This window comes from Rhodnius prolixus, unplaced genomic scaffold (assembly GCF_049639745.1).
Source record: "Rhodnius prolixus isolate KJV_2025 unplaced genomic scaffold, Rpr scaffold_8, whole genome shotgun sequence".
NCBI classification, from domain to species: Eukaryota; Metazoa; Arthropoda; class Insecta; order Hemiptera; family Reduviidae; genus Rhodnius; species Rhodnius prolixus.
Window position 1 is genome coordinate 39830540 of NW_027411593.1, and position 19525 is coordinate 39850064.

Here is a 19525-nt window from a genome sequence, read left to right on the forward strand (position 1 = left end):
TTTTGAAATTTATAATTCGTTTATTCTTGAATTTGATAATTGACCTAAATGTTCACCATAACAAGAAACGGATGTAGCAGTATGAACTGAAGTTCAACCATGCTTACCAATAGAAAGACCTGACGGAAATCAGGTTCAGAACATAAAAACTTAACTGCAAAATAATTATGCATCATTCTAAACGCACAATCAAACAAAAAGCGTATTAAAATTAAACTAACAAAATTATTTAATTAAAAAACAAACTACCTACCATGTAATTAATTACTTAGTTAAAATACGAGTAGAAAACTAATAATTTTACTTTAAATCTTTTCTCCTTCATCACTTTTATAATTTTCATCAAAATACATATTTTTCATCTAGCTTCGTTTTGTCAAAATGTAAATTTAAGTAGTGATTTTCATAAGCTGACTTCCTTGAAGGCATGCCAATATTACTTTGATGGTTTACCGCGAACTCCAAGCTTGTCATCTCCTCGCTAAAATGACAGTTTAATTAAATTTATATTACAAACTTGTTCAAATCCTTGGGTGAAGAAAAGCTATTTCATTTTCTTTTGGCAGCTTTTCTTATGCTAATTCTATAATATGATCGTGTGAAAACTTAATATCGCCGGTAATCACCGGTTGTAGACTAAGGTAATTCACGATTGTGTCTATGAAAGCTTGTTCCAGAGTGTTTAGTGCTAAATCCTAAAGTTCAATGTGTTCAATTATAACTCTCTGGAGTACTTTATGTCAATAAAACTTCATTATGTGAGCAAAGTAAAATAATAATAAAACAAGGCAAAAAATCTCATGAAAACCCTCACAATTTTCTTTATCTAATTTTCTCTAAGTTGTCATCAAACCTTTGATGGTACTTTTCACTGTTTAACGTGAAAAAGGTAAATTTAAATCATTTAAAATAAGTTCGAACAAAACTATCGAAATAAACGTGGCATGAAAGCAAAACGGAAATGGTGTAATTTGATGAAGAATAAAGACGCCAAATGAAAGAACAGGACAATCTTGGCACTATATCCGGTTTTCCTTTATACTATCAATAGAGATTAAATGTTTATGTTAAATTCCAAATATGTAGTGAATTGGAAGAGCGGCATTGCCTCTTTAGCATTTAAATTGCGCAATTTCTGGTGATTTTTCAAGAAACTATTATTATATAAATTGTAGTACGTCATCATCATGCCTAATAAGGCTAAAATTTGGACTTTAGACTGTTCCTGTGATGTTTTAACCGATCGCTAAATGTTTCTTAATTGTAGAATTTATAACCTATCGCCTGCTCCACCTGGAGCTTGCGCACCTGTAGCAGTAACATCAAGAAACTCCGGGCAATACAGAACAAATTTCTTATACTTACGATAGACTCTCCTTGACGTACTAGAATCCGATTCATTCCATGATATTGTTTCCATTAATCCCAAAAAAAACCATCTGCTGAAACTTCTTTCCACTCAAGATTTGTCATCCTAACCCACTCTGCAGCGAAATAGCCACCTTACGACCTTTCCTAAAATCACACAGGAATTATTTCCTTTCCTTTACTAACTTTCTCCTCTATCTTCTTTGTCCAGCATATTTTATCCTTGTCCTCCTGAGCGTTCTCTAATCTGTAATGAAGGTTGAAAAGTAAATTCATTAGTACTTAATTCTTTGTAATTAATGGTACACATATTTAATAATGAAGTTCATCTAACCTATCTTAATGATATCATTTGAAAGAGAAGTGGATTAGCGTACTGTATTCCCACGCGAAGAGTCTTAGAGCTCATTATCTGGTGATGGACTGTGTTGTCTGTTACGAGAGAACACTGTCCGGAGACTGATAGTGTACTGAAAAAGCTCTGGGCACCAATTACTTCAGATGTTGACGCGCCTTAAAGTTTTTTTTATATAAAAAAAAGAAGAGATATTGCAACAATTTATGTTATTCTATCATAGTAATCTAACAACAATTATCAAGGTTGTTATTTCAACAAACCCTATCGATGTTCTTTAAATTAAGACTATTGATCAGTTAATCGATAAGACTAATCAAAACTTGTTTCATTTGATTAATATGAATCATTCTGTTTGTCCATGGAGGGCAGGCCATATTTATTAACTAAAGCTAAATTTCCCTTTCCGGTGGTTTCCCTCCTTTCTTCACTTCCTGCAAAAGTTGAATAACAATTGGGTTTTCTTGTTTACTACTATAAAATTTAATTCTCTTTAACTGAGTTTCCACTTAACGATAAATCAATTTTCATTCCCGGTTTTACCAATTTACTCTGGCTACATTTTCCTCGTACCATATTTTATGAAGTGGAAATATTTTTAAGTTACCCAGATGTTTTTTTTTAAAGTCAGTTTTCCAATTTCAATTTCTAATCATCTGGAAAAATTTATGTGAAACACAGTAATTATTAGGAAATCAGTGTAACCTGATTATGCCAGAACTCTCAGCAGTCTCTTGCTCAACCCCAGGACCTCACCAAGTTATTCATTCCTTCCTGTATTTTGCTTCGGCCTTTTTGGTCAGACCGTACCCTGTTATGGTCTCTTCAACGCGGTTTCCTTCTATTTAGTCTTGGGTTTTGTTCTTATCTCGCTTTCTGTCATTAGTTAACAAGTATTCCAACCATTTTAGCCTTTTTTAACTTATAGAATGAAGAATGTTCTTCTGTTCTTTTAAATCCTTAGAATAAGTCTACTTTTCCTACTTTTCTTTCTCCAAATCTACCCGCTGATCTTTATCAAGTTGCCCAATTCGGTGGACAGCAATCTGTTCCGTTCTTGTATATGTAGAATCTTAGTCTCTGTTTTGTATAGCACCATACTCTCAAATGTAGCTTTATAAAAAGTATTTTGGTACATTGAGTTATATTTGGCTCCCCTCACAACAGAGAATCGAGCATTCTAACCTGACACTTCTATCCTCTTCTGTTTTGAATCTATAAGATAATAACAGATCTTTCTTCGTAACCTCTTTACATGAACTCATCAACCACCTTCAGTTCTTTCTTTAACTTGTGGTTCTATCGTTTCATAGTTTTTGGTCAAAGGTTCTTGGTTACATTTAAACTAAGATCCTAGCGCGCAAAGTCTTCTGCTAATTATCATATCATGTTGCCTACAACATCTTCATCTCTTATCACCATTTAATCGACTACAAATAAGTGGTTATTTACATACGGATTCACCTTCATTCTCATAACCTTTCTATAGCATTTCTTTTTCCGATTTGAGGCGTGTCTAGGTAAATTTTGAAATCTGTTGGAAGCATGCAGAAGATCCTTGTGGTTCAGAAGCTGACGCTAATATAAAATAAAGTTTATAAAATCTTTTATTACGTACAAAACATGTAAAAGAAAGTAAAATAATTTAAAGAAACAATAGAAAGAAGAAACTGAACTGAAAGTTTGGTAATATATTTCACGATCAGAAAGGAAGTAGGCGTATATCGGGCGGAAAACTGGTAAAAAGAGAGAGATGATGTTTTCCACAACCACTTAAACGGAAATGTTTCTGACCCTTATTTTTCTTTTGAATAATAATATATAGAATTGAATGTTCTACAGCCGAGGAGTGTAAATAACAAACCGACGTCTGTTAAACGACTGAAAGGGAAATAAAATAAGGGAAAACTAACAGAACTGGGAAGAGAAGAAAAAGAAAAACCGAAAACAACAGAACAAATTTAAAGTTGAGAGTATTGGAAGATATTTACGATAACTGGGTTTGTAGCCTAGAACCACTAAAATAGTCAGCAAGCTTGGACACGTTTATGTCCTGGGTCCTTCATTGGTTAGCCTAGTTTTAGATGTTTCAAAGCATAGTTTTTTCGTTTATAAAAACATCTGATATTTCGTCATTACATAACCTGGCCACCTACCAAATAAGATTTGAGTTAGTGACTGTTAATGACTTCGGTTCTTAGATTCAACGCACCTAGTGCATAAATGGATCCTTGCAACTGCAACAGTAAAGGTTCCAGATGAATTAGGAGTATTCCCCTTAACTAAACCTGGCCCCTGGGAAGCAGCTGGAAGAGCTGCTGAAGCTTCCCGCATAAATTACTCCCGCACGGAAGGCTTACCGTTAAGGGGCTAATTTACTCATTATACAATGTGACCACCTACGTAATTTGAGTGAAAATTGTAGCTAAAATTCCGAATTTAAAATGAAACGTTTCTCCGGAAGTGTGTATCTCTTGGTTTCTTTTTAGCTTTCGTCCACCGTCTAGTTTGAATAAGAAGTATTTTCTGTGAATTTCTGTTGAAGGAACTTTAGTTTTAATGAACATGCTACCAGCTGATACGCTCCTTTAAATAGTCTTATTGAAGAAGTGCCCGAGATCTGTAAGGTTGTTTTTTTTGTATCGATACCCGGCTAACAAGGGAAGATACCCGATCATTGGAAGGTAGTAATCGTTATCGTGATCCCAGCAACTTCGAGACCTCAGTGAAGCATTCTCTGATTTTTTACACAGCCGAGAAACCATTCAGATTTTGGAAAAGCCAGTCGGAATAGTAGATACAATTTTCTCATTAACACAGATAAAAAGAAAACAGATTGGAAATGCTCATTTTGTTCATTGTCTTTGAAAGAGCACTTTCCTTCGATTGTATTGGCGGACAGAAATGCTATCAGTCTTTCATCTCTCTTTTACGAGATAACTAAATTTAATGAATTAGTTTGAAGATAAACTTGGAGGTGGAGATTGAAGTAGAAAAAAGTCGTGTGAGTATGCTATAATAGAGTTTTTTTCCTTTCTACCTCATTTTCAATGCTAGAAAATATTTCTCTTCAACTCCTTCCGGGGATTAATTTAATATCATTGAAATTTTCTTTTGAAACACAACTTTGATTTTTCCTTCCATTAATATAATAAGCAAAGACTGTCGAACTTTTAATATTAAAAACTTCATAATTCAAGCACTTAACTGGGACTTCTTCTTTTTGAAATAATATTGAAAGTATTGAATTGGAAATAAGACGTAATTATTACTAATTAAAATCTTCCTTTAATACTACAAATGGTTCTCCTTTCTTCCCTTTATTGGCAGAGGAAGTGCAGAATTCGAGACAAATCTTCGAAATTACTTTTTAATTAGAAGTGGATTTGTCATAATAAACCGTAATTTAAGGTTGCCCAACTTGAGCTTATACTTACCGACTAGATTGTGTGATTAAGCTAAAAACGATTCTTGAAGATAAGAAATAATGGCATCAGGAATAGTTGGCACAGAGTCCACATATTAAAAGTTCCAGCTTCTCTCTACTATTAGATGTCCAAAGAAAAAAAATTTAGAAAGAAGAAGGAGGAAGATTGTGCAAGATCCTGAACTTGCAAAATGTCCTCCCAAAACCTAATAGAAAAAATCCACCATCCTTGAGTTCGATGATGGCTACCCTCTACCCAGTGCATTGCATAACATTATACAACTTTTTTAAAAAAGTGAACAGAATAGATTCTTTGCAAGTGAGAGACTATAAAAGTAATGGCTAAAGTTCAAAAGTAATTGATTAATAAAACCAAAAAATAAAATATTTTATTGATTGTGAGGCTTTACAAAATAATAATTGATTCCAGGCAACAATCAATCGTTTTGCCACATTCGATTTGACCCAAGAAGCCACAAAAATTAATCAAATCATCAAAAAAAAATTTAATTAACGCATAATACTCTAACGGTTTGTTTTTCTCAATTTTCTAATTGACTTAACAGAGATCAATTGAAAATCAACAACAATTCTTTCACAGTTTCAATGTCCACTGATTGTTGGTATCAAGCCAGTTCTATTTACACTGCACTTTTATCAATTCTACTTTAATCTCCATGCGAGGCTTTAACCTTTCAGAACTTATTGGATTAAACAAATAACTTAAATAATACGTATTATTATTATTTTTTTAAAATGGTTTTTATCGATATTATTAAAGAATAATTTTGTAAATGAAGTATTAGCTTAATCATCTTTTTTAGGAAAGTAAAGTAATCGCCTATTTTTTCAGGCGGGGCTTAACGTCCAACTACCATTTACTAGGTGTCGTGGACGGAGGCGATTAGCAAACATACTTTACTATTTCTCATTTAACCATTAAATAAAATTCAAGGCCTAAGACCGGGGAATCGAACCCAGTACCACAATGCATATTAGCTCGCCTCTTAACCGCTCGGCTACTGTGGCGCCTAATTCTTCTTTTTTATTTATTTATTTTAAATTGATAGTTCGGAGGCCCAGTAGTTAGCGCTGTGAATGTTTTGTACTTGTCGAAACTTGGCCAAAAAAGTTTGTCATCAGTAAATATAAATTTCTATTTTGCATTTTTCTTCTTTTTGTGGCAATCAATGTTGAAAATTTTTCTGCATAATTGTTGATTATCAGATAGATTAAATTATTTTTTTTAGATCTGTGTATGATAAGATGCAAAGATGCTTCCCTTAGTGCATCATCTAAAAGGGTTCATTAGTATTTATGACTTGATTGCTTAGTGACCCAACTGCATACGTTTACGCTGTCCATGGCCAATTAAATTGCTAATAACCTTCAACATGTTCCATCTGATCTGGCTGTCATCGTATCCATCTTTATAGGAACTCATGTTTGCTCACAATTTAAATTAAAATTGTCATTATCACGCTGAAAATCTAACATCTGGGTAATAAATAGGTAACCAGATTTCAATTTAAAAGTAAATTTATAGAATTGGAAGACCCACTTATTGTGATAGCGTTTTAAACGGCAGTTCTTTTGGTAAATTTAAGATTTCCTCTAAGTATATTGGACGGAATTAAGACTTACCTCTAAGCAATTATTGAGTTTATTTTTATTTTCATATGTTTAAAGTAGGTAACCCCTCTTCGATTTATTTTAAAATACGTAATTGGGTAGCTGAAACGTTAAAGCTCGCCTGAAAAAAAAATAGGCATTACTTTGCTTTTAGAGTACGAAAACTAGGTGAGAAAAAATGGGAAATTAAGAAAAATTAATGACAACAGAACCTCCATTAATGCCCTGTGTGTTTACATCACATATAATTTTATTTTCAACAGTTTAATAAATGATTTTCCAGAAAATACATTAAGATTTGTTGAACAATTTTCCTTTGTAATATTTGCTATTTATGTAGCAACAAGTTTTCTGGGTCGAGGTATATAATGATGGCGGGGTGAGAGGGGAGGGGCCGTTGTCCTCCTAAGTAAAGCCAGCGGGGGGCAGAACCACCATTAGTTGAGTGGTCGGCCGTAATTATTGAATTATCTTGGCAGCACTCTCCGTAATTTCTACTGTCACTTCAGGTAACAGATAGTCTTTAGCCAGGGGCTACAAGAATGGGCTAGATGCCGGCTATTCTCCAAAATAGCACCCAAAATCTAATATAACGTTGCCTATCTAGGACGTTTAGAACTGTTGTTATGTTTATATGATCATAAATAATGAATGTAGATTATCTCAGTATTACCTCGGCCGGCCATTAAATGTACATAACATATTTCTAGCAAATCTGTTATGTATCGGCTCAAACAATCTAACCTTTCAGTCATTTATTGAAATAGATTTTTTTTTTTTACCGGAAATACAAAGTTTGAAGTTCTCAAAACAAGAAAAATGATCAGCATCAAACGTGTGACATTAGACATTGGGGGGAAAACGTCATCAGAAAATTTAACACCTAATTTCTCAAATTTTCTCGAGTAATGGCTCCAAATATTGGGCTTTCTGGTAAGCCTTAAGTTTTCTGATGCTTTTCTCAAGGTAACTCCACCAAAAGCCAATAGCTTTCATTCCCAACCACCTGTAAAATATCCTAATCCTATAGCAACCCGCAGGAGATTGATAAGGTTTCTCTTAAATAAATAATTAATAATTAATAAAAGTAAGTAAAAATTCATAGTTGGAAGGGAATTTACCAATTATATGGCGTCCACTAGAGTGGATAAAGTGTTGTTAAAGGAAGTGAAAAGGGATTTATTTTTATTAATTACAAGATTAGCAATTCCATGGCCACATCTTTTGTGATCCTACAGGATCTTGTTAGATATATCGCTTCTCTTTTTTTAAATTTATTTAAAGTGCACTAATTCCATGATTAGCCTTATTACATAAGCCATTTATCTTAATTAAAGAGATTAATAAGGAATATTAATGAGTACTCCTTCATATTGCTTTACAAACCTGAAGGGATAATAGTTCCGGCTTTAAGGAGAATGACTTAGATTTCTCTTGAGCCGATAACCTAACTTTATCGCAATGGTGTAACCTCTTTGAACATAGTGGGTTCTTCTCTTTAATACGGTATATTAAGTAAGAAAAAGTCACTATAGTTTTCGCAATAGATTTTATTTTTTGATGTACCCCTAATTTGTACCTTTTTTTAAAATATATTTTTTTTAAATTAATTACATTGAAAATATAGATTTTGCAGAATTAATTTTATTCTAATTTTGCTTGAACAATATTTAATCCACATATTAAACATATAATATAATATTAAACAAATTCACTTTGCTGGAACCACTGGAATAATCTAGAAACTAGTGACTGGAAGAATTATTATTCCATAAACTAAAACTCGCAATTTAAATGAATGACACAATATGTAGCTGGAGGAGAGTGTTTTGGGCATTGAGATACAGTTTCCATAGTGATGAAATAAATTATATATATATATATATCTTTTTAAATCCAGGGAGTGAACGAAGGATATGTTTTCGACACTTTTTTTTTAATCCGCTTTACATTCGACTCGTAGATATGGTCTTGTTTTTCGACTTCACTGTCAGGCGAGTGTGACTACTTCTGCAAGTGACTGACAGAACATTATTAATATAATTTTTTTTCTTTTTTTAAAATCCTATCATCTCCAGCTTATCTCCTTTTTTTTAAGGTTCAAGGTAGCGTGCGTTCTATTTTTGTTTTCCTTGTTAATCTCTAAAAGAAAGTGAATGGTCTTTGTGTTAATATAAATGAGTTTAATTAGTTCATTCAAAGGGTGAACTAATTGGTGTTCTAAAAATATGAAATTACATCATTGACAGATTTTAGATCTAAGAACTTCGCCTTAATTTTCTCCCAAATTATCCATCCGAAAGAAAAGTAATTGTAATCATCCGGAAAAGTAGTTTTTACAAAGTGATATCCCTCCTCCACTTACAGACTCTTTTTCCCTCCTTTACAATCCAAAGGGGCGCCAAATCTGTAGCTGAAATTCTGAGTTGTTATTTTTTTAAAAAAAGTCCGCAATCGAGAGTTCAGAATTAATTCATTTTTCTGAGTTGTTGTTTTTTTTTTTCTCCAAAAGATCGGTTCGAAACCGAGATATTCACTCAAATTGATGCACAAATTGCACACGATCAATAACTAGTATTTAAATCGTTTTACGAGGAAAATTTGTATTAACGGGGTGGAGATGATGTTTCTCTGTGGATTGGAGGCGGGGGAGAAATAGAGTAGATTTCCCTGTAATGTGTCAGCTGAAAGTAATATATGGGTTTATAATCCGTGTAGTGTGTTAGTGAGAATAAACAAATTTCTCTGAAATTCGGAATTTGGAAAACAAAATTAACTATGAAAAATTGGAACCATGAAAACTGGCCAAATTTTCCAGTTGTATTTTAGGGCTTAACGGAATTTCCATTATAACTCTTATACGGATTTTCTTTAAATTTGTTATTATATATATAATATATATGTATATCTTTAGAGTTGGCATTGGGGGTGATGCTTTCGGAAAGGCGGGTACAAGAAACAAATGCCTCTAGAGTCTATTGTGGCTTCCTAGGGTGACAATGTTTGTTCTCAGTAAGTAGACAGCTGTAAAGTTTGCTCTCAATTGGGTGTGTTTTGTGACCGAGAGAGAGACAGACTGAGTAGAAAGAGGGTGGATATTAGAGAGAGAGAGAGAGATATTTTTGGTACACAACGCTTGCACGTGGCATCATCCCCCATCTTGCACCGAGGAGCTTAATATCTCTTCAGCCTTTCAGGCCCCCAATGGTTTACACTTTCTGTTTCTCCTCCTACACAGAGGGAGGTGCTCGATGTCCACAAGGGGCACATACCGTTCTGCGGGCATGCAGGTAATACTCATCATCATTCCTGTACTTAGCCACGTCCGTGAAAGGGCCCAAGATGAAACCTTTGGCTTTGCTAAAACCAACAACAAGTTGCAAATATCAAGCACATCCTGACGGGTTTTCTGCTTATTATGATAAGAGAGATTTTTATGTGTTCCATTTTAACCAAATTTAAATGATCAACCGTTCTGGTTATTCTCAAAAAGATCTTGCTAAAGTTGGCGGGAAATGTCTCACTTCCAGTCAACAAAAAACTAAAGCACATTTCTCTGCTTTTTAAATAATAAAAGACTATTAAAGTGGTACCTCGGTTCTCGACCACAATCCGTTCCGGAAGTGCGGTCGAGAACCGAAACAATTTATCCCATAAGAAATAATGTAAACTATGTCAGTTTATTTCGTATCTAAGGCCCAGAAATACGCCGTTTTACTGGCCTAATTTTTATATTTTGTGTAAAAACATGTATCTAAACAAGAAATAAGATCTAAAAAGTGTAAATATAAAACACAACTCGGCTCATCTCGGTGGTGTTCCGAGTTTCAGGAAAATATTTTCTCGAATTTCTTGGTCCAATACCGATTTGTTTGAAAGTTAAGTCGTTCAAAAACCGGGGTACCACTGTACCATGTTAATACTAATATTAAAAAAAACTTAGAACTTTGTTATTCCAATGAACTTACCAAAATGTGGGATAAAACTACGGAAGTTTGAATAAAAGATTTCTTTCTTTCTTTTTTAAGAAATTGTTCCCATGTTCCCTCATAATTCAGAATTCTTTGCCCATTAATCAAACCTAACTGAATAATATTAAGTATAAATAATATAAATTACCTAAGAGGACGTAGATTATGCTATTACCTCAGCATAACAAATACTATATTCAACCTCCTGGAATGTAGCGCAAAATTCCATTAGTTCCCACATGTACGTATGACATGTGCCAATATTCTCGTGGTAGTGGTTGTTCTATTTAAATCTTGTTCATGTTTTACGTAGTTAATGTGCATGCATGCTGTTATCTAGCGTCATAGTGCGGCTTGTTTTTCGAATACATAAATATATTTGGAATACAGCGGATGTGCTATTTTAATGAATAAATTAAGTTATTACTTAACTATTTCCTGTAAAGTTGGTAAGAAAAACAAAAATTTTGCCCCCAAAAGTAAAAGTAATGGCTACTATAAATAGAACAAAATAATTTTATCCAAAATGGTAGAAAAAAAGAGACAAAAAATAAATATATGCAAGAAAATATGTCTGGGAAATTGCGGTGGTGCTGGAAAAAAGAATTCTTGGAAAATGGTTATAAAAGAGAGAAATATTCTAACATCTTACTTATCAAACCGAAATAACAGTCTAGTCTTATATATTATGGAAATTTTTTTTTGTTTTTCTGTTTTACTTTGTGAATTTTCTCATGGACAACTTAGTTTTTTGTTCCTTTTTTTTTGTTTTGTATTTCCTTTCCTCTCTTTGATTCCTTCTATTACAGAGTTCGCTCTACATCCTCCTGCTACATGAAGCGAAATATGTACTACGTCACCTTATATTTATATTTAAGGCAAATGGCTTGTCTTTTTCAAGGAAATTTTGACAGCGTTTTCTCAAACCACTTCAGATCTTATTTTAGTATTTTTTTTATCGCTAAAGTGAATCTGACGTAAAGCGGATGTATTAAAACTGTCCGGTAGGACAGTTGTATAAGGGTTGATTGTCAAAAAGTGCACGAAAAAGCGTAACGTTGAAAAACGCCCAACTTTGAATTTTTTTTTCTCTTTTTGTATAAAAGATAAAATTCCCAAATTTTCTTTAAAATATAGGGCAAATCCTCCTTTATAACTGTAATTTTTTGCAACAACCCAGATGTTATAAATTTTGAGAAAAAAGTTGTTGAAAATGAGCAAAAACGGCATTTTCAAAAATTGGTCTTGTTCTTGTTCTTCTTGTTGTTGTTACCTTTTTTGTAAAAAACGTACAGCCTAAACGCGCCAACCGATTTTCATGAATGAGGTGTCATTCGATTCGGAATTTTATGTAGATGTGCCTTTTGGGGGTCTCGACGCTGTACATCGAATGGGAGAGGAGATAGCCCCCTTTATGTAAGGCTCCCTCCAAAATTATTATTACTAATTACTCTGTAAATCTTGGCCCCATTATGATAAAATTTGGTAGGATGATAGGGTTAGGGCTCCCCTACGTGACATTAAAGCGACGATCAGCTCTTACACTTGTTAAGGGGAAGTATAGCAATCGTTTCAAATTATCGACACGTGAACCGATTTTCATGAATGAAGTGTCATTCGAATCGAAATTTTGTACAGATTTGCACTTTCTGCAAAACTCTCCTCATAAGGAGGGGAGTTTGCCCCACCCAAGTAAGGCTCTTTCTAAAACTATTATTACCAATATTTCTGCTATACCGCTTAGTCCGATTTTAATAAAGTTTAGCAGTAAGAAGTTGTTAAAGCTCCTCTACGTGGCTGTGAAGTGCCATCATGCTCTTACACCTACTAAGAGAAAGTATTGCAATCGTTAAAATTATCAATGAGTGAACCGATTTACACCAATGAATTGTCTGTCGTTCGATTCAAAATCTTCGCCTCTTTGCCTTTTAGGGAGCAGTACTGTAATTGCAGTTTATTTTTCTTACTCCTCTTAAAAGGAAGAACTAAAATCGCAGTTTTATTTTGTTACTTAAGTACAAATACCTTCCTATTTTATTCAAAACGTTTTCTCAAAAAAAAAAAAAATTGTTATTGAGGATGGTTTGGGCACCGCAACTATAATCATTATTTAAAAAGATCTCTCCAGTAGTAGTTACGGTTCCGACTTAACACCTTATCAGGTTATAATGATAGAATTGCTTATCCCAAATTTTAAAAAAATCCATTCTGTAAAGCAGATATGTAACTTTGCAGAATAGACAAAAAGGAAAATCTATCCAAAAGGTACAAAAATCTCCTTAACAAAAACTTACAGTTTAAAAAGTTAAGTATAAGGGTTGATTGAACGCCAAAAGGTACACAAATCAGTAAGTACCCAACATTTCATTTATACTTCATTGATATTATTTAAGTAATTTTACTGCATTAATTTTCATTCATATTTTTTAGAATTTATTAGATGTCACAGACCCTTATGCTGGCCAGTTCATTCATTATATTTTTTTGTTATAATTTTGATAAAATGTATAATATATCTTCCTTATTAAATAGGTACTTTATTTTAACTCTATTCCAAATTATTCTTCTGATTTATCTTTAATATGCCCTTTATTTTGAGTAGTCACATATACATGCATGTTAAAGTAGAAAAAGACTAAGAGTCGGCTACTGTTTAAATTTGAATCAATATTTTTGGATTTAAAACAATATTTCAGTCTTGAATTCGTCTTGCCGAAATATTCGTGAGCACAAATAACACACAGTTAATAACAAGTAGATTATTCAACAATATTTATTCATTTCTCAATTGTAATTTAATTTAGTCCCCCTAATTTTACTTATAGTAAAATGCTGGAATAATTAGCTGTCCTAAAAATAAGCATATCTTATTTTTTTTATATTACACATATACAACATTGTGGGAAGAAAACTTAGATTGAGAATGTAATTGAAGAAAACTATATTATTTACGATAAAGCCAGATAATTATTACCTATTATTATAAACGTTTGACTACTACATAAAATGACAATTACTTTAATCGAAGAATGAACTTAAACCGACGATTATTATTTAAAAATACAAGAAAATAAATAAAATAAACAAAATCATTAATATATGTTGGTGTGAGCATTTTTTAAAAAAAGTATTTGAATTTTTTAGCCTCATAATTTTTTAAATTTTTTATAACGTTTTTCTTTCTAACCTGTAATTAACAGTTTGATTGTTATATATAAAATAGATATTATAGTCAATCTACAGTGCTACTTGAACAAATATTTTGTAGATGAAAATGGCCAGCATAAGGGTATGTGACATCTAATAAAGTTTAAAAAATATGAATGAAAATTAATGCAGTAAAATTACTTAAATAATATCAATGAAGTATAAATGAAATGTTTGGTACTTGCTGATTTGTGTACCTTTTGGCGTTCAATGAACCCTTACACTTAACTTTTTAAACTGTAAGTTTTTATTAAGGAGTATATTAATTTTTAATTTTATTTTTTTTGGAAGGGAAGTTTTATTTTTGAGAAATGAGAACTTTATCTAGGCGTTTTTCTAATTGAAATATTTACTTAGTATAAAGTGGTTCAATAAAATTATGGGAAAGGTTTCTAAAGAACAAAATGTTTATAAAATTGAAAAAATGAATTGACTCATTAGCTCTTATATAATTATTACCAGTGTTATGTTCAAAAAAATACACGAAGATACAGTACGAGGCGGAATAGGATCTAAAAAAAACAACAGGAAAGGTTACACAAGTGACGATGTTATGGAGAAATTATAATTTATAATTTTTGCCTCTACATCCTGAAATGATGGCTAAGCTGGCGGAAGATATTAGTAAAGGTAGCACAGGACTAATTATACTTCCCTCTAATTTAGTTACTCACACAGAAAGACACACATCCTGTGTGACAGGCAGATGTATTTCCTGCCAGCGAAATAACATTGTACAAGTGTTGCTTCCCCAGGTAAATTACTTTTTGCGCGGGTAGAGGCAGCAAATGTTTTGTATAAGTGTTTGTTCTTACAAATACGTAACTTCATTTCTACTTTTGTTTTATTTTATAAATGAAGGATCTTGTAGCTCGGTTGACAATGTCCAATAGCTTTAACCAGAAGTTAAAACAAATAATGAATTTGTCCAGTGCCTTTTAAATTTTTTTTTTTCGTAAATTCATAAGTAATTATTTCTATACCGATGGCTCTAAAAGTAGTGACGGAGTTGGATGTGCAATTTATGATTCCCAGTTAGATTCCTGTTCTCAATATAAACTCAATAATTTAGCCTCAGTTTTTACCGCAGAATTAGTAGCCATCAATAAATCCTTAGCTTATTTACTGTCATCGACGGTCCAGCACGCCATTATTTTGAGTGATAGCAAAGGTGTGCTCCAAAAATTACAAAACCCAGGCAGAGACCCCTCTTTCCTGATTATAGATTCCTTAAACTTGCTGAACCAACTGATTAGGAATGGTAAGTCAGTATATCTGATATGGGTGAGAGGCCATTACGGGCTGGTCGGCAATGAGAAGGCTGACGCTGCGGCGAAAGCAGCCACTCGATTGCGGGAGCCTACCATTAACTCACTATCTCCCTCAGACATAAAAAGCTATTACAAGAGAATAAGTTATAAAAAATGGGAAGAAAGTTACTCCATATCAAAAAATCTGAAGGGTACATTCTATTCATCCATTCAACCTTCCATTCCGGTCAAACCGTGGTTCCATCAATACACAGAAGGTAGAGGATTTTACAGCACCATCTGCAGGCTAAGATTTAATCATAATTATTCACCACACCATTTGGCGCGTATCGGAATTCACATAAACTCTACATGTCCTTGTGATTCCGAGTCATTAGCTGATGCCAATCATATAATCTTAGCCTGTGACAAATATACCAACGGCAGGGATCAGCTGTGGAAGGCAGTACAGAAGACAGACTGCCCTCTACCAGCCGATTTACATACGAGGGGGTACCCAAAAATAACCGGAATTGCGTTGCCGCGCATGGAGCTTATGTAGTACGCATTTCTGCCGCTAGACGTGTATAGCGCAATTCCTTGCCAGTTCAGTCCTGCCTTTGTTGTCTGCCTGGCTTGTTCTGTTCATCTGCAGTGATTGTTTTTACCAGCGCTGTTTTGTTCTTTTTTCGTTTTTTATGATGGCAAGTTTAAGTGAACAACGTGCAGCTCTGAAATTTTGTTTTCTACTCGGCAAAAATGCTGCTGAAAGTGTTTTAATGTTGAAAACAGCTTACAAAGATGACGCTATGGGAAAAACTCAAGTATACGAGTGGTTTACTCGGTTTAAAAATGGCGACATGTCGATTGATGACAAACCTCGTTCTGGACGTCCATCAACTGCCCGAATCGACGAAAATGTTGAAAAAATTCGAGAGCTGGTGTTCACAGACCGTCGACAGACAATTGATCAACTGTCAGAGAGTAGTGGGTTATCTTGGAGCTCGGTTCAGCGAATTTTAACGGAAGATTTGGGGATGAAAAGGGTTGCTGCCAAGTTTGTTCCTCGAGTTCTGACTGACAATCAAAAAGAACATCGAGTTGAAACATGTCGTGCTTTGAAACAACAGCTTGAAACTGATCCAGACTTTCTGTCAAAGGTCATTACTGGTGATGAGTCATGGTGCTATGGTTATGACCCAGAAACAAAGCAACAGTCGAGCCAATGGAAGACGTCATCTTCACCCCGACCAAAAAAATGTCGTCAAGTCAAACATCAAAACAATGCTGATTTGCTTTTTTGATGCCAAAGGCGTAGTCCATTCAGAGTTTGTCCCCCCAGGTCAGACCGTCAATCAAACCTTGTATTTGGAAGTTTTGAAAAGATTGCGCAATAGTGTTCGCCAAAAAAGACCCGATTTGTGGCAAACAGGAGACTGGTTCTTCCACCACGACAATGCACCTGCACACACAGCCATCTCTGTTACACAGTTTTTGGCTAAAAATGGCATGGTTCCGCTGCCCCACGCACCTTACTCGCCTGACCTGGCTCCGTGCGACTTTTTCTTATTTCCACGCATGAAAAAGGGCATGAAAGGTCACCGATTTGACAACATTGAAGAGGTCAAGAAAAAAACGAAGAAGGAGCTGTCAGCCATTTCTAAAGATGACTACAAAAAATGTTTCGAACAGTGGAAGCACCGGTGGGACAAATGTATTAGTTGTAATGGAGAGTATTTTGAAGGGGATAAGGTTGTTCTGTAAAAAATTTGTAAATAAATAGCTTTTAAAAAATAATTCCGGTTTTTTTTGGGTACCCCCTCGTACTATACTGACGCACCAGACAGACAACATCTACCGAGAACTATACAACTACATACGAGCAAACAAAATAACAATATAAAAGAAATAAATTATATCCCCTCGTAACATCTTTCAAGCTGTACGTTTCAACACATACTAAATCCGACTATTCAACTTTAGATGAATCGCAAGTACACGTTACCAATGGCTAATTTGCGTTGTACAATAATAAGGCCAAAAAAAAAAAAAAAAAAAAAATCATTTTTCTGACAAAGTTCATTGTCAGAATCATAGTATTTGAATATAGCCTCAATTTCAAATCAATCAATATCCTCAATCCGCCAGTTGGTTCAGGTGTTGAGTGAACATGCGAATTTAGCGTACCATCTTTTCAAATGCGGCCTTACCCAGTCGCCAAATTGTGCTGGCTGTGGTGAGTCCAATGAAACTGTGCGGCACTTTGTACAGGTGTGTCCAGTTTATTCTAAAACTAGATTTCTCGTCTTCGGGGAGGTTAAGTGTTTCCCTACCGGAGATTGTGGCATCTGGTAATCTTTACCAGAACTTTCTAGGTTTATTCAGTGCACTGTAGCGATTGAGTCGTCATGCTCCCTAGTGTCCTGTTGCTACTTTATTAGTTTATTGTTTTGGCATCTGGCAACTTTTAGCCGGATTTGTTGTTTTAAAGCCCTGGTATCTCTGATGAGATGAGGGGCGGGCGGGGGACAATGTGCATTTTGGATTGCCGGCGTTCCTTCCCCTTTTGGGTGGAACCGCCCTTTTAATAAAATCTACAATCTAGCCTCAATTTAAAAAAATAAACAAATTGGTATATATCGTATATTTGTATGCCTGTCTAATGTGTCTCAGTCTGTGAAGTGGGTGACCAGCATTAGTTAAAACAGGAATCAGGTTAATTTGCTTCCATCGATTTCGCCAATAAGCTTTTTGGAAAATGCAGCTAACCGGATATACCCACTTCTTTCCCGCTCCCTCCAGAAATGGCTCCTTAGATGTTCCTTAAATTTACGAGTAGTATACCTATTCAGGAAAAGTTGTTGTACAACTTTTATTTCCCCTCTCCCAGTCTGGAAAAATTCGATTAAGAGCACTTTTGAGCGTGGGGGGGGTGTACGGTTCAGCTTTTCAGGACATTTCCGGTTTAATGATTGGACATGGTAGTAAAGATTAAATATGGAAGCCAGATCTCTGATTTGAACAATGATACTTTCAAAACGAACATTTATGATATTGAATTCAATTACTTTATTAAGTATATAACTAGATATGTATATGGGAGAGATAGAAAGAGGGAATTTGCAGGAAATGTAGAATTTGTAAGAATGCACAGATGTGAAAATAAAATGTTCGATCGAGAGTCTCAAGTACTTATGTATATCTCTGTGTGGGGAGTTTATCCTATACTTAGGTTTCTTTATCAAGTCGGCTGCGCCAACTCAGACTTCACGGCACCGGATGCCTAATAATGACGTCACACTCTTTCCACTTCAGTTATCTTTACAGTTCTATTTCTAGGAATTTCTCTCTCCCTCACTGTTTTCATGGTTCCCTACTCTTATTCAGATCCCTCAGTTTTTTTTTTTCCAGAAAAACTCCTGGAATAAAATGAAAACAATTCTGGGTTTGACCCTGACAACTATCGCTCTCAGCAATTATGCCTCTTCTATAATTTACTGTAAAATATGGAATCTATTTAAATTACTTCCCTTTATTTAGCCGATTCACTGCAATACCTAGTCTACCGGAAACAATGTGAGAAATATGCAATGTTGACAGCTTGCTGATAACTCTGTCAAAAACAATGTACTCATTTGTATTCCAATGTCTACCTTCCATCAACCACATTACGTGTACTGGAGTTGGTTTCACAAAAACGGTTTCACTGTGTATCTTATCTTTCGGTTAATCATTAATCTTAGAATATCATAGAATTTATAAATATAATGGATAATTGTAAGAGATTGGGAGAGCTGGATTCTCTCTTCAATATTTTTCTCCTTTCTCATCAGTTTTTTTAATTTTCACTCCAATTGTTGAAGAGTATGAAAGACACAACTCCATATCTCCATAAAACTCCAATAAAATCAATATTCTCAGAGACAAACTTAAATGATAGGTCTAACTTAATATCAAAGTTAAAATAAAACCCTTTGGCACTGTCTAGGCAAATTACTGAGAAAATAATCAAAGAACTAATTTAATTATAAGTGGAATTTTGATGAGACATTTCCCGCTCATAAATATTACAGTTTTGAAAAAATATAAAAAAGAATAAAATCTTTTCCAAAATTTTAATCAATTTGATCTTAGCAGTAAAAATATTGTTTTAATAGATTTATAATTACCTAAATCATTTTTCTTGTTAATGAAAATAAACAGTTATAGAGCAAATAAACTGCCTTGAGCTTAATAAGTAAGTTTTCATTTTTACATTAATCATACAAACCAAATTATGTGAATATTATTAATGTCATAGATTGTTAATTCAGTA

General features: G+C 34.0%; 1 protein-coding gene and 1 long non-coding RNA gene across 5 annotated transcripts in view; one reads left to right on the forward strand and one right to left on the reverse strand.

Moving 5' to 3' along the window:
• Positions 1-19525, forward strand: part of LOC141451497 (neuropeptide CCHamide-1 receptor-like) — a 130754-nt gene that overhangs the window by 75631 nt on the left and 35598 nt on the right. The gene's annotated exons all lie outside the window — the stretch shown is intronic.
• LOC141451499 (uncharacterized) lies at positions 287-19522 on the reverse strand. 2 transcript variants are annotated; one of them, XR_012456867.1, is made up of 4 exons: positions 19380-19522; positions 6795-6903; positions 1366-1615; positions 287-481 (listed from the first exon to the last, which is right to left on the reverse strand). It is a non-coding gene; the product is annotated as an uncharacterized lncRNA (long non-coding RNA). The 2 variants fall into 2 exon arrangements; XR_012456868.1 differs by having other exon boundaries at positions 288-481; positions 1366-1515.